We start from the raw sequence: 11,473 nt of genomic DNA, 5'->3' as shown, positions 1-11,473 counted from the left end.
TGGTGATTGGATCAGTGGAACAGTGGTGGATGATGGAGGGATGAGTAAAGCAGTGGTAGAAGAAACTGATGATGGGATCAGTGGAACAGTGGTGGATGATGGAGGGATGAGTAGAGCAGTGGTGAAAGAAACTGGTGATGGGATCAGTGGAACAGTGGTGGATGATGGAGGGATGAGTAAAGCAGTGGTGAAAGAAACTGGTGATGGGATCAGTGGAACAGTGGTGGATGATGGAGGGATGAGTAGAGCAGTGGTAGAAGAAGCAGTGGAGTGGTTTGGGAGATAAAGGCTCATCAAATTCTGGATTTTATTAATTCTTGGTGAACATTTGGGTTCTTTTAGTTGTTCCTCTTCAGTTTACTTTGTGGTGTATGTAGTTACCATTAGAGGGCATATATTCTTAGGCATTTCTCCAGCCAAGGAAATAAGACACTCAGTAGAAGGTTTGGGTCTGTCCTCCTGAGCTCAGAAACACACAGCAGGAAACCTTCTAAAGCTGAAACACAAGAGTTTGAGGGAACCTGCCCATAAGTGCCCCATTCCACATCGAGTCCCTATTTTCTGAGACATTTTCTCCCTCTGGTATCAAACAGCTCTATAAACCAAGTTCAGGAACCCTACCACGCTCGCAGGAATCCAGGATGGTGTTGGTCTTCCTGTTAGGAGTCGATGATGAGTAACGGGATCTCTCAGGACGAGCGTTCTGTCAGAGCACATCCAAAATCAGCATCTGTCCCTAAACCTTCGTGTTTAACCTCTTCATCATTCCCTGGTGTGAAGCTCCAAAACCCTGTTCTCCACCTCAGTAACATGCTTATTGTCTCTCATTTCAGCATTTGTGTGTGTGTGTGTGTGTGTGTGTGTGTGTGTGTGTGAGAGAGACGAGCCTCTGCTGTTGGCCTGGTATGACTTTTCCGTCCTGTGTGAGAGAATGCTCTGAAGACACACCGCACGCATTTAACTTCAGCCTAAACAGTAACGCCTCCTAAAAGCTGCTCAACATCTGCATTCACACAAATAAACAAGTTCCTCCAGCCAAGGAAACTAGATGCTCTGTGGAAGCACTGGGTCTGTTCTTTAGAAACACATTGCAGAATCCAAGCACAGCCTGGTGTGTTCTACATTATATGACCACCACTTTGTGGACACCTGACCAAAAGATTGCTATGTTCTTCTTTTTGAACATCCCATTCCACAATTAGTCGTCGTTTGACTTTGTGCAACCTTATGATGTTGGACCAGGTTTGGGTCTCCTAGTTCAAAGGAAGGAGAAATTTCATGCTACATTATACAAAGACATGCTGAAGAATCACAGCTGTGTGGAAAAGTCAGGTGTCCCAATACTTTTGCAGATAAATTGTGTTTCAATAGCTGAGTAATGAGGGAAAGAGAAAAAGGAGATGGTTGGAGAAGAAGCGTTTATAGCTGCTATAATGTACAACTAGAACAAGGATTAATGAAGTGTAACAATAAATGGCTACAATTTATTAGTTTTTTTATACATAAAAAAATGCAAGCTTGCAGTTTGCTATGTTATGCAGTAAATAAAACACTTTTATGGATGTGTTAATGCAGGAAAAGAATCAGCTTTGGTTTATTTTCCTGAACACATCACCATATTGTCACAGTTTATCAGGATCCACTTTATTAGGAACACCTGCTCATTCATGCGGTTCTCCAAATCAGCCAATCACGTTGCAGCGTGTTTCGTAAAACCAAGGAAAGGAAGTAAATGTAATTCGTTACTGTAATGAAGTAGCGTTTTTGTGTATCTGTAATTTACTGAAGTGTCTTCATTTGTGGAGACTTTTACTGTATTGAAATCGGTCGTTCCTTTTTATTTACGAGGATAAAAACGTAACTGGTGAAACACGCAGCGAGTCACCAATCAGGATCGAGCGCACGCTCTGTTTTACACGTGTTCTGATCGGCGCTCGGTGCATCTACTGATCACCAACATACAGTTCAGCATCAGTTCAACATCAAGCAGAACATTTAGAGAGGAAGAAATGATGAAGAAACTCCAGACTCGAACTCGTCACAACACACGTGACCTCATTTACCACGTTTCGGGTTCATGATGATTGTAATAGAAATCAATCAGTGTTTGAGTCATTAATCTCATTCTGTGCTGAGAGTCACATTCGAGTCTTTTCACATAAACTGAGGTGATGAAGTAAAGAGTCTTTGATAAAAATGATAACAGGAACATTATAGTTATAATAAATCACTACTTTGGATACTTCAATACATTTAAAGGCAAAAAACTTTTGGACTAAAGTTGAAAGTGACACTTTTACTGCAGTCACATTTTACTGAACGGGTCTTTACTTTTACTCAACTACCTGCTTTCTGAAAACCAAACTCACATAAAGCTGATGTTAATGTTCACATCAAACCAAATCAATGAAGCAAAAGTGTCTCCCAGTGACTTCGGCTTGTCCGCTGCTTCTTGCAGTTTTTTTCCAAGAATGCTGATCATCTGGGATTTGGTTCGAGTAGCGTGAAAAGCAACAGTTGGAGGAGAAAAGGTCAGGCTGGTGTCAATTCAATTTCAATTCAGTTTGAATATGAATAGTGCAGTAACACTGTGGACAGTGACACAAAGCAGGTTCAGAAGAAGATATATCGGCTCAGGATAGAAATTTGAAATGAGTAAATGAGGAAGCCAGGGGTGATTGTGGTGAAGGAAAAACTTCTTGAGATGAAATGAGGACCTTACGTGTGAGATGCTGGATACTGCAACGAAATGGCTGTTAATCGAACAAACCAGCAATTGAAGACTACATCTTTTACGACCAAATCATGGCCAAAATCACACAGTGTGCACTTGTCTTAAGTTTACCGCCTACAAGTTTGTTCCTACGGCAAGGAACAACTCCCTGGCATGGTGCGAGGAAGAAACCTTGAGATGAACGAGACTCTAAAGGGAACTTAATCCTCATCTAGGTGGCACCAAAAGTCAATCTTCATGGATTTCTAATCCGATTTAAAAGCTACTAAAACTCTATCCATTCCTGGTGAGCAGAAAAGCATCTGAGAACATTAAAACCTTGAATTAATGACCATGAGCAACAGGGGACCACATCAGGCCCCACAGACAGCAGCACTACACACTCAGGCAAACTGCAGACTCGTGGTATTAATGGTTTATGGTTTAGAATTCTCTTAACCAGGTCATGTGGCTAAAACAATCATGAGGATTTAAAGTGAGCTGGTTATCAGAACTGGTCTCCACTGTCTCACCAATCTTGTTGACCTTCCAGCCAACTCCAGTGTTTAGTAAAAACGAAGCGAGGAACCAAACCCGGGTCCTTGCTGCATTATAACACGCCAAATCCTGAAGGAACGGCTGAGTGGATTAGCGTAGGAGTCACGTTTCTACAAAAAAAGAGATCTCTGGTGGTATAACAGTCCAGGAGTAAAAAAACAAGGGCTTCAAGCACTGGAGTGAGGATGAACGATGAAGTACAGACACTACAGGGCTCAAAATAAGAGTTGGAGAAACTTCTTCTGTGAAACAAATAGTTTTTTTACAAGAAATAAAAGACTCCCTTACAGAAATCTGATATATAGCAATATATGCAAAGCACATATATTGCATACATGTTCATGTTTGGAGTTCATAGTTATATAAATGTATGTCAGATCATTGTGGGGAGGTTGTAGCTCAGTGGTTAAGGCATTGGACTTTGGATCAGAAGGTCACAAATTCAAATGCCACCACCACCAAAACTGCCTCTGCTGGGCCCTAGAGCAAGGCCCTTAACCCCCCCTGCTCAGTTGTAAGTCGCTCTGGATAAGGGCGTCTGCCAAATGCCATTAATGTTAATACTTGTACATATGTAACACAAAACATCCTACCTGTAAGATCCCTCTAATAAACTTCTAATTTCTTTCCCTGTTCATCTTTGTAACTCCCAATGAAAATCGCACCTTCAACTCCTCCCCCTCCAGCTTCGCCTCCTGTCTTTTTGTTAATGCAATACACAGCCTAATACTATAAAAATAATATACAATCAACTGTTTTTTTATTTCATTTTCCACCACACTGATCTACCCAAAATAAAATCTTTTAGTGCCGGTCCCAAGCCCGAATAAGCCCAAAGAGGGTTGCGTTATGAAGGGCATCCAGCGTAAAAACATCAAATCAAATATACAGATCACGAATCAGAATTTCATACCGGATCGGTCGAGGCCCGGGTTACCAACGACCACCAACAGGGTACCGGTGTAAATTAGGCTACTGTTTGCCGAAGGAGGAGGAGGAGAGGAGGAAGACGTCTACAGAGAAGGCAGGGAAAGGAGAAGTGTAGGAAAGTGGAGGTTCGGGTTGGTACTTTAAATGTTGGTACTGTGACGGGTAAAGGGAGAAAGGGAGCTGATATGATGGAGAGGAGAAAGGGAGAGATGTTGTGTGTTCAGGAGACCAAGTGGAAAGGGAGTAAGAGCAGGAACATTGGAGGTGTTTAAACTGTTCAACATGGTGTGGATGGAAAGAGAAATGGTGTAGGGGGGATTCTGAAGGAAGAGTACAGTAAGAGTGTAGTGGAGGTGAAGAGAGTTTCTGATAGGGTGATGAACGTGAAGCTGGAAGTTGAAGGGGTGATGATAAATGTCATCAGTGTTTATGCTCCACACGTGGGTTGTGAGATGGAGGAGAAGGAAAAATTACTTAGTTAGATGGAGTGGTAGAAGGTGTACCTGGGAATGAAAGATTGGTGATTGGGTCAGACTTTAATGGGCATGTTGGTGAAGGGAACAGAGGTGATGAGGAGGTGATGGTAGGTGTGGTTTTAAGGAGAGGAATGTGGAAGGGCAGATGGTGGTAGATTTTCCTAAAAGGATGAAAATGGCAGCGGTGAACACGTATTTTAAGAAGGAGGATCATAGGGTGACGTATAAGAGTGAAGGAAGGTGCACACAGGTGGACTATGTTCTATGTAGGAGATGCAACCTGAAGGAGATTGGAGACTGTAAGGTGTTGGCAGGGAACAGTGTAGATAGACAGCATCGGATGGTGGTCTGTAGGATGGTTTTGAAGGTGAAGAAGAAGAGAAGGAGAGTGAGGACTGAAATAATTATAAACTGAAGGAGGAAGACTGTAGTGTGAGATTCGGGGAAGAGGTCAGGCAGGAAGTATTTTGACAAGCTAATGAATTAAGAAAATAAGAGATAGAGAGAAGGTTGGATGATGTGGAGATGTGAAGCAGGATGTAGATAGGATTAGTAAGGAGAAAGTGAGAGCAGCGATTAAGAGGATGAGGATTGGAAAGTCGGTTGGACAAGATGACATACCGGTAGAAGCGTGGAAATGTTTAGGAGAGATGCAGTGGAGTTTTTAACCAGATTGTTCAACAAGATTTTGGAAGGTGAGAAGATGCCTGAGGAATGGAAAAGGAGTGTGCTGGTACTGATCTTTAAGAATAAAGGAGATGTGCAGACCTGCAGTAACTACAGGGGAATAAAGTCGATCAGTCACACCATGAAGTTATGGGAAAGAGTAGTGGAAGCCAGGCTGAGAGAAGAGGTGACCATCTGTGAGCAACAGTATGGTTTCATGCCGAGGAAGAGCACCACAGATGCCTTATTTGCTTTGAGAATGTTAATGAAGATGTATAGAGAAGGTCTCAAGGAGTTGCATTGTGTGTTTGTGGATTTAGAGAAAGAGGTGGAGAAGGTGGAGGAGATCGCGTCATACAAGGTACAGCGCCCTTGGAGCACAGAGGGGGTTAAGGGCCTTGTTAGAGGTCACTACAGATGTTCCATTCACTATTACAGTGATGGTGCAGTCTTAGGGCACATTTAAAGCAAAGAAAAGTATATTCTACAGCAAACGAAAACAAAATCAATATTTTGGTGTGACAAAGGGCCCAGAAGTGGTGGTGCTGGGGTTTAATCTCACAACCTTCTGATCAGAAGTGTAACATCTTTTCAAAATTTCTTCATATTGCACTTGCCAAAACTTTTGGCCTTTTTTGCCTGTAGTTCTTAATTGCTGTTATGTCTGTATGGTTCGTGTTTGCTGATCCCCAGACCCACTGCTTGGCTTTATTCCTAACTAGGTTGCAGTATCATGACTTGGAGTGTTTTTTTATTAACAGCCATCTGTATCTCATGAGTGATACAGCGGTGTGATACACCGTATCCTGCTTAGCTACCTGTGGTGTTTTAATTAATGGTGCCTCATAACACATGGAAAAACTATTTTTATCCACCAAGTGTGACTGAATTCATGTTGGTCACTTTCTCTCTTTCTCTTGGCCTCATCAACACTCAGTTTGTTTGTCCATAAATCACCCAGAGCGACAAGTTTTCTTTAAACGCTCTACAGCCACTCCCGTTCACATCATGCTATCCAGCTGCTGACATTTGTGGTCGACAGGAAAGCAGTTGTTGCTTTCTTCAGGGAGGATCATGGGCTGGTGAGAGCTGGTCTACGATTGTAAAAAACATGTCATTAAAACTCTGAGACTCGGAAATTCAACACACCTGCCGCTCACGCTCTGGGATAGACGTCTAACGCCCTCGAGCCCCAAAGTCTGCTCAGGCAGCTGCACTCACCCTCTTTCTGCTTTAGGCTGTACATGAAAAAAAGCCAGCCATGTTGAGGAACAGGACAATTTGGTTTGCTGTATGTCCAAACTCAGACGCTCATTTTTTCCACAAAGTTCTGTTTGAAATCTTAAATCCATCACTCCAGCATTTGGACATTTCCTTCATCCGAAAACATATATTTCACAATATATTTCACTCCCTGACATAAAAGACGCATTCTGGAAGGACAGAAGTGAAAGATTTTGCATGTGTAAAAACCCTCTTAGGTTCTTTCCAAACTCATATTGTTGAGTGATATGATTTCCTGATCATCTCAGTGGTTGAATTCTTGTTTTATAACTGAACTGCATAAAAAGGCTCAGAAAAAGTAAAAGCTCTACCTAGAATAATATGTTACATCAAATGATGTTCGGGACACACTAACCAATTTCCGCAGATCTCAGGTTCAATGTTCTGAGATGGTTATATGTGTTACTAGTGTATGGATATCCATCAAAATAATCAGTGAGGAGACTTGTAGACTTTTTATGGTGGCCTCTGTGGGGGACTAGTTGGAGTTTGAATGCTATAGCTGATTATAACCCAGTGTGGCAGAATTCTTACATCTGATTGGTCAGAAGATAATTTTTTTGAATACAGTTACATTTAACAGATGCCCTTATCTAGAGCAACTTACATTTATCTCATTCATCCAATCGAGCAGCTATGGGGTTAGCTCATAGGCCCAGGAGTGGCAGCTTGGTGTTGCTGGTATTTGAAATCATGACCTTCAGATCCAATGTTCAATGGATTAACTACTAATCTACTACCTAAACAATTCAGCTGTAACATGTATGACAGGTTGATATTAATAAAGTGCTTGGTCTAATAAAGTCTTAATACCTGAAAGACTAGTTTTGTAGCACGCCAACAGGTGGCAGCACGAGGCTGCACGCAGAGTCAGAGGAAGCACCAACCTTCATAAGTCAGTGTGCCAACAGACATCGTCCTATGTAGATCGGGAGCTGTACATCTGGAACTATTCTGTCCATGTGCGTTACCACATCTGCGATTCTGATCACGTGCACACCCTGTCACGAGCTCCTCCTCACACGCGAGTTTCCTACTGAAAGCAACATGATCTCACTTCTGCACCCACCCTACTCCTGCGGACTTCGACCTCTTCCCGAATACGAAGATCCGGCATAAAGTTCAACGTTTTGTCACTATTCCAGAGATCCTGCATGAATCGCAGAAGGTGTTTGACACACTTCCAAAAGAAGACTTCCAGGACACGTTCCAGAAGAATGTTTTGCTGTATTGCTGTGCAAGAGGACTATTTTGAAGGTGATAGTGTGTAAACATCGATTAATAAAGTACTTTCAGGCTGCTTCTGAAAAATGGCCCTTCGTGATGCACAGATTGATGAATGTGCACTTTTATTGCCCCAATGAGAGAACAGGAGCATAATGAGACTTTTTTAATGAGAACTTGAATTACTTTAATACTTTTACTAAATTTGCATTTTGGAATAAATTAAAATGTTATTTCTCTATGCCTGCTGAGGGCCACTGCAGATCCATAAGGGTCTATCTCTGTGGTGTGGGTTCACCAGTCTACAGCAGGTCCTGGACAGCTCTAGCGAGTAGGATATTCCTGATTTAGCTCACTACATCGTGCTCTAGTACTGTCATTTGTCTTTTCACATAAGTTTGTTTATGTTTCGTTTGCAGGATCCTCAGACTCCAGCAGGACCCTGGACTGCCTGGACGATTTTCTTCTGGGGGGATCAGGAACTGTAGCTCTGCTCCTGTCCTGTTACTGGGGTGTTAACTGGTTTGTTGGTCTTCTATTTTCTAGGGAGTGGTAGCTTAGTGGTTTAGGTGCTGGGTTACTAATCGAAAGGTCAGGGGTTCAAGCCCCGGTAACGCCAAGCAGCCACTCTTGGGCCTTTAACCCTCTGTGCTCCAGGGGCGTTGTTTCATGGCTGACCCCAGTTTCCGAGCAAGCTAGGATATGCGAAGAACAAATTTCACTGTGCTCTAATGTATATAATGACAAATAAAGTCTATTCCTATTCTGAGACTCCAGCACTTCTTTAGTCTGGTCTGGATGTCTAAATCCAGTACAGCATCCTGGAAACAGCTCTACTATAGGCTAAATAAGAGAGTAATCCTTGCATGGTGCTCAATCCACCTCAACTAGACTTAAATGATGCACAGATCGAATCATATATACGTTTATTGAACTGACTTTCAGTGTTAAAAGTGTAACTTAAGAAGCATTAAAGCTGAAAATGCAGCTGAAGTGCGACACATTTTGGAGACGTTCTTTTGCTATAACTTTATAAAAAATAAAGACTTAATTTACTTTATTGAATACTGGTTTGACTGGGAAAAGTTGTAAAAATCTTGCCACAAACCGAACACTAACCACTAAAAGTGTTGTATTTAAATCTTCTAAATCATCTCAGGAAATAAAGAACTGCACACAGGAAGTCCAAATCGCTGCTCGGTTTCCTTCTTTGCTTTTGCGTTGGCACCAAGCCATCAGAATCTGTTTATAGAAAAGCCTCCTGGCTCGAGGAGCCTCAACTGTTGGCTTTGTCCTAAATCTTCGTCCTACTTTTCTCACTCTGCTATGAGCTCGCTGGGTTTTTCTGAAAATTATGCCAAGTGATTTTTTTTTTTGCAGAGTTACAGAGTGGCAAAAACTGCAGCGTGGGACTGAAAGCCACAACGCCTCTCCTACACAAGCTGCTTACACAACCCTTATCTCTGTGGTCTTACTGCTAATATGGAGGTGCTAACTTCTTCTGCTTCGCTTTAGTTAACTCTTGCCTTATAAACATCATGTCCTTTTCAAATGAACTTGAACAAAAATTAACAAATTATTTCATATGCGCTACGATTTGAAAAACTTTTAAAGGTATGAACTTCAGGAGAGTCCATTATTTCTAGAAAATTTCTTCCAAACTGGAACAGCTGCTATATGTGCTAGGACATGCTATAACAAATGCTCAACAAAACAGGTGTATGAAACTTTACAAATTGATAATTGTATCCATAAGTGGACCTACTCATTAGAACCTTAATAATACATGTTTATTATATAAAATAATAATTAACTAATACATTTGGACTTTCTCAGGGTTGGATCATTTAACACCATCAGGACCTGGACATCTTCAGGTAGTTGCAGATGTTAGCCAGAGTTAGCCCTGGTCAGACCTGGACATTTCCAAACAGTAGGACATTCCTGGATTTGTTCAGTCCATGTGCTTTGGTTTATGTTCTATTTTTTGTCACTGCTCCTGTACCATCACTGAAGTGTTACCTGATTTGTTGGTCTTATTTCTTCTTGAGGATCCTGAGACTCCAGCAGGTCATGGGTCTGCTTTGGAGGTCTTCATCCAGTAGGACATGCCAGGAGACAAATATGGGGTAGGCCTTGGAAAATTACCCAAACCACCTTAACTGGGTTCCTTTGCCCAGTTCCTCACCTTATCATGGAGAATAAGAACAGCAAGGCCATGTTTAAGGGGTCAGGTACAGTAGCGGTCAGGTACAGATGAAAGGTACAGTAGAGGTTAGATACATCAGGGGTGAGGTACAGATGAAAGGTACAGTGGGGGTCAGGTACAGATGAAGGGTAGGTGTCAGGTATGGTAGGGGTCAGGTACAGATTAAATATACAGTGGGGGTCTGGTACAGATGAATGGTAGGTGTCAGGTACAGTAGGGGTCAGGTACCAATGAAAGGTACAGTAGGGGTCAAGTACAATAGGGGTCGGGTACAGATGAAAGGTACAGTAGGGGTCAGGTATAGTAGCGGTCAGGTACAGATGAAAAGTACAGTAGGGGTCAGGTACAGTAGTGGTCAGATACAGTAGGGGTCAGGGATAGATTAAAGGTACAGCAGGGGTCAGATACAGTAGGGTCAGGTACAGATGAAAGGCACAGTAGGGGTCAGGTAGAGTAGGGGTCAGGTACAGATGAAAGGTACAGTGGGGGCCAGGTACAGATGAAAGGTGTACATGTTAAGTGTAATTTCAGCACTTCAGATTTTAATTTTTGTAGCTAACCCAGTTACTGGGAATGTAACGGATTTCCCCTGTCTGGGAACTACAGGTCCCAGTCCACTTCACACTTTATATATTTTTGTTCGCACCATGTGGTTTTGTTTTCAGTCCACTCCTTTCTCCACCTCCATTCTTTGTTTCCACTCTCTGTTTGGGATTGTTATATGTTCCAATCAAAATCTAAATCTTAGAAATCAAATCGAAAAATTATAAAATGCAATTAGAAAAGATGAAAAAGGAAAACAAGAACATTTGGTGTGTTTATTTTCTTCTTTTGGGTGATATAATAACTCTGTTCCTCTTAGCACAAAAATATCCCAAACAATGACTCATCAGATGACCATCAGTCTCGAGCCCTTTCCTTTTCCTGCCTTTTGTGTTCCCCAAACATCTGTACACATTAGATAAAAATAGCACTCACTGATAATAAGTTGTTATAAACAGAAGTGATCTTGCAGACACCAGGACGCCTCAGTGAGAGCAGCTACTGACAAATCATACCAAATTCCATACTGAATACTTTAATCTCTCTGGACTGAGAGGAGCAGGCAGGTCAAACCTGCAGGTGAGGATTCTCAGCTGGGCCATGTTCCTGTCAGTCTATTTTTTTATGTAATTTTCATGTAGCTGGTTGACAAAGCATGACTTGGGAAGAAACCTGCAAGCTACTGATGGCTAAGTTTCAGGAGATATGTACATTTTTTGGGATGGGCTGAAAAAGTAAAAAATGACCTCACAAGCCAGTTCTAAAACCCCAGATTTGAAGACTTTGTCATGAAAGCTGTCATGAAAGCCTTTCCTGCTACGTGAGATTGTTAAGACCCTCACAATCCTCCATCAAACCAGCACCAAGTGC

Source organism: Silurus aristotelis, assembly GCF_946808225.1.
Source record: "Silurus aristotelis genome assembly, chromosome: 12".
NCBI classification, from domain to species: domain Eukaryota; kingdom Metazoa; phylum Chordata; class Actinopteri; order Siluriformes; family Siluridae; genus Silurus; species Silurus aristotelis.
Note: the sequence above shows the minus strand (reverse complement) of the source record.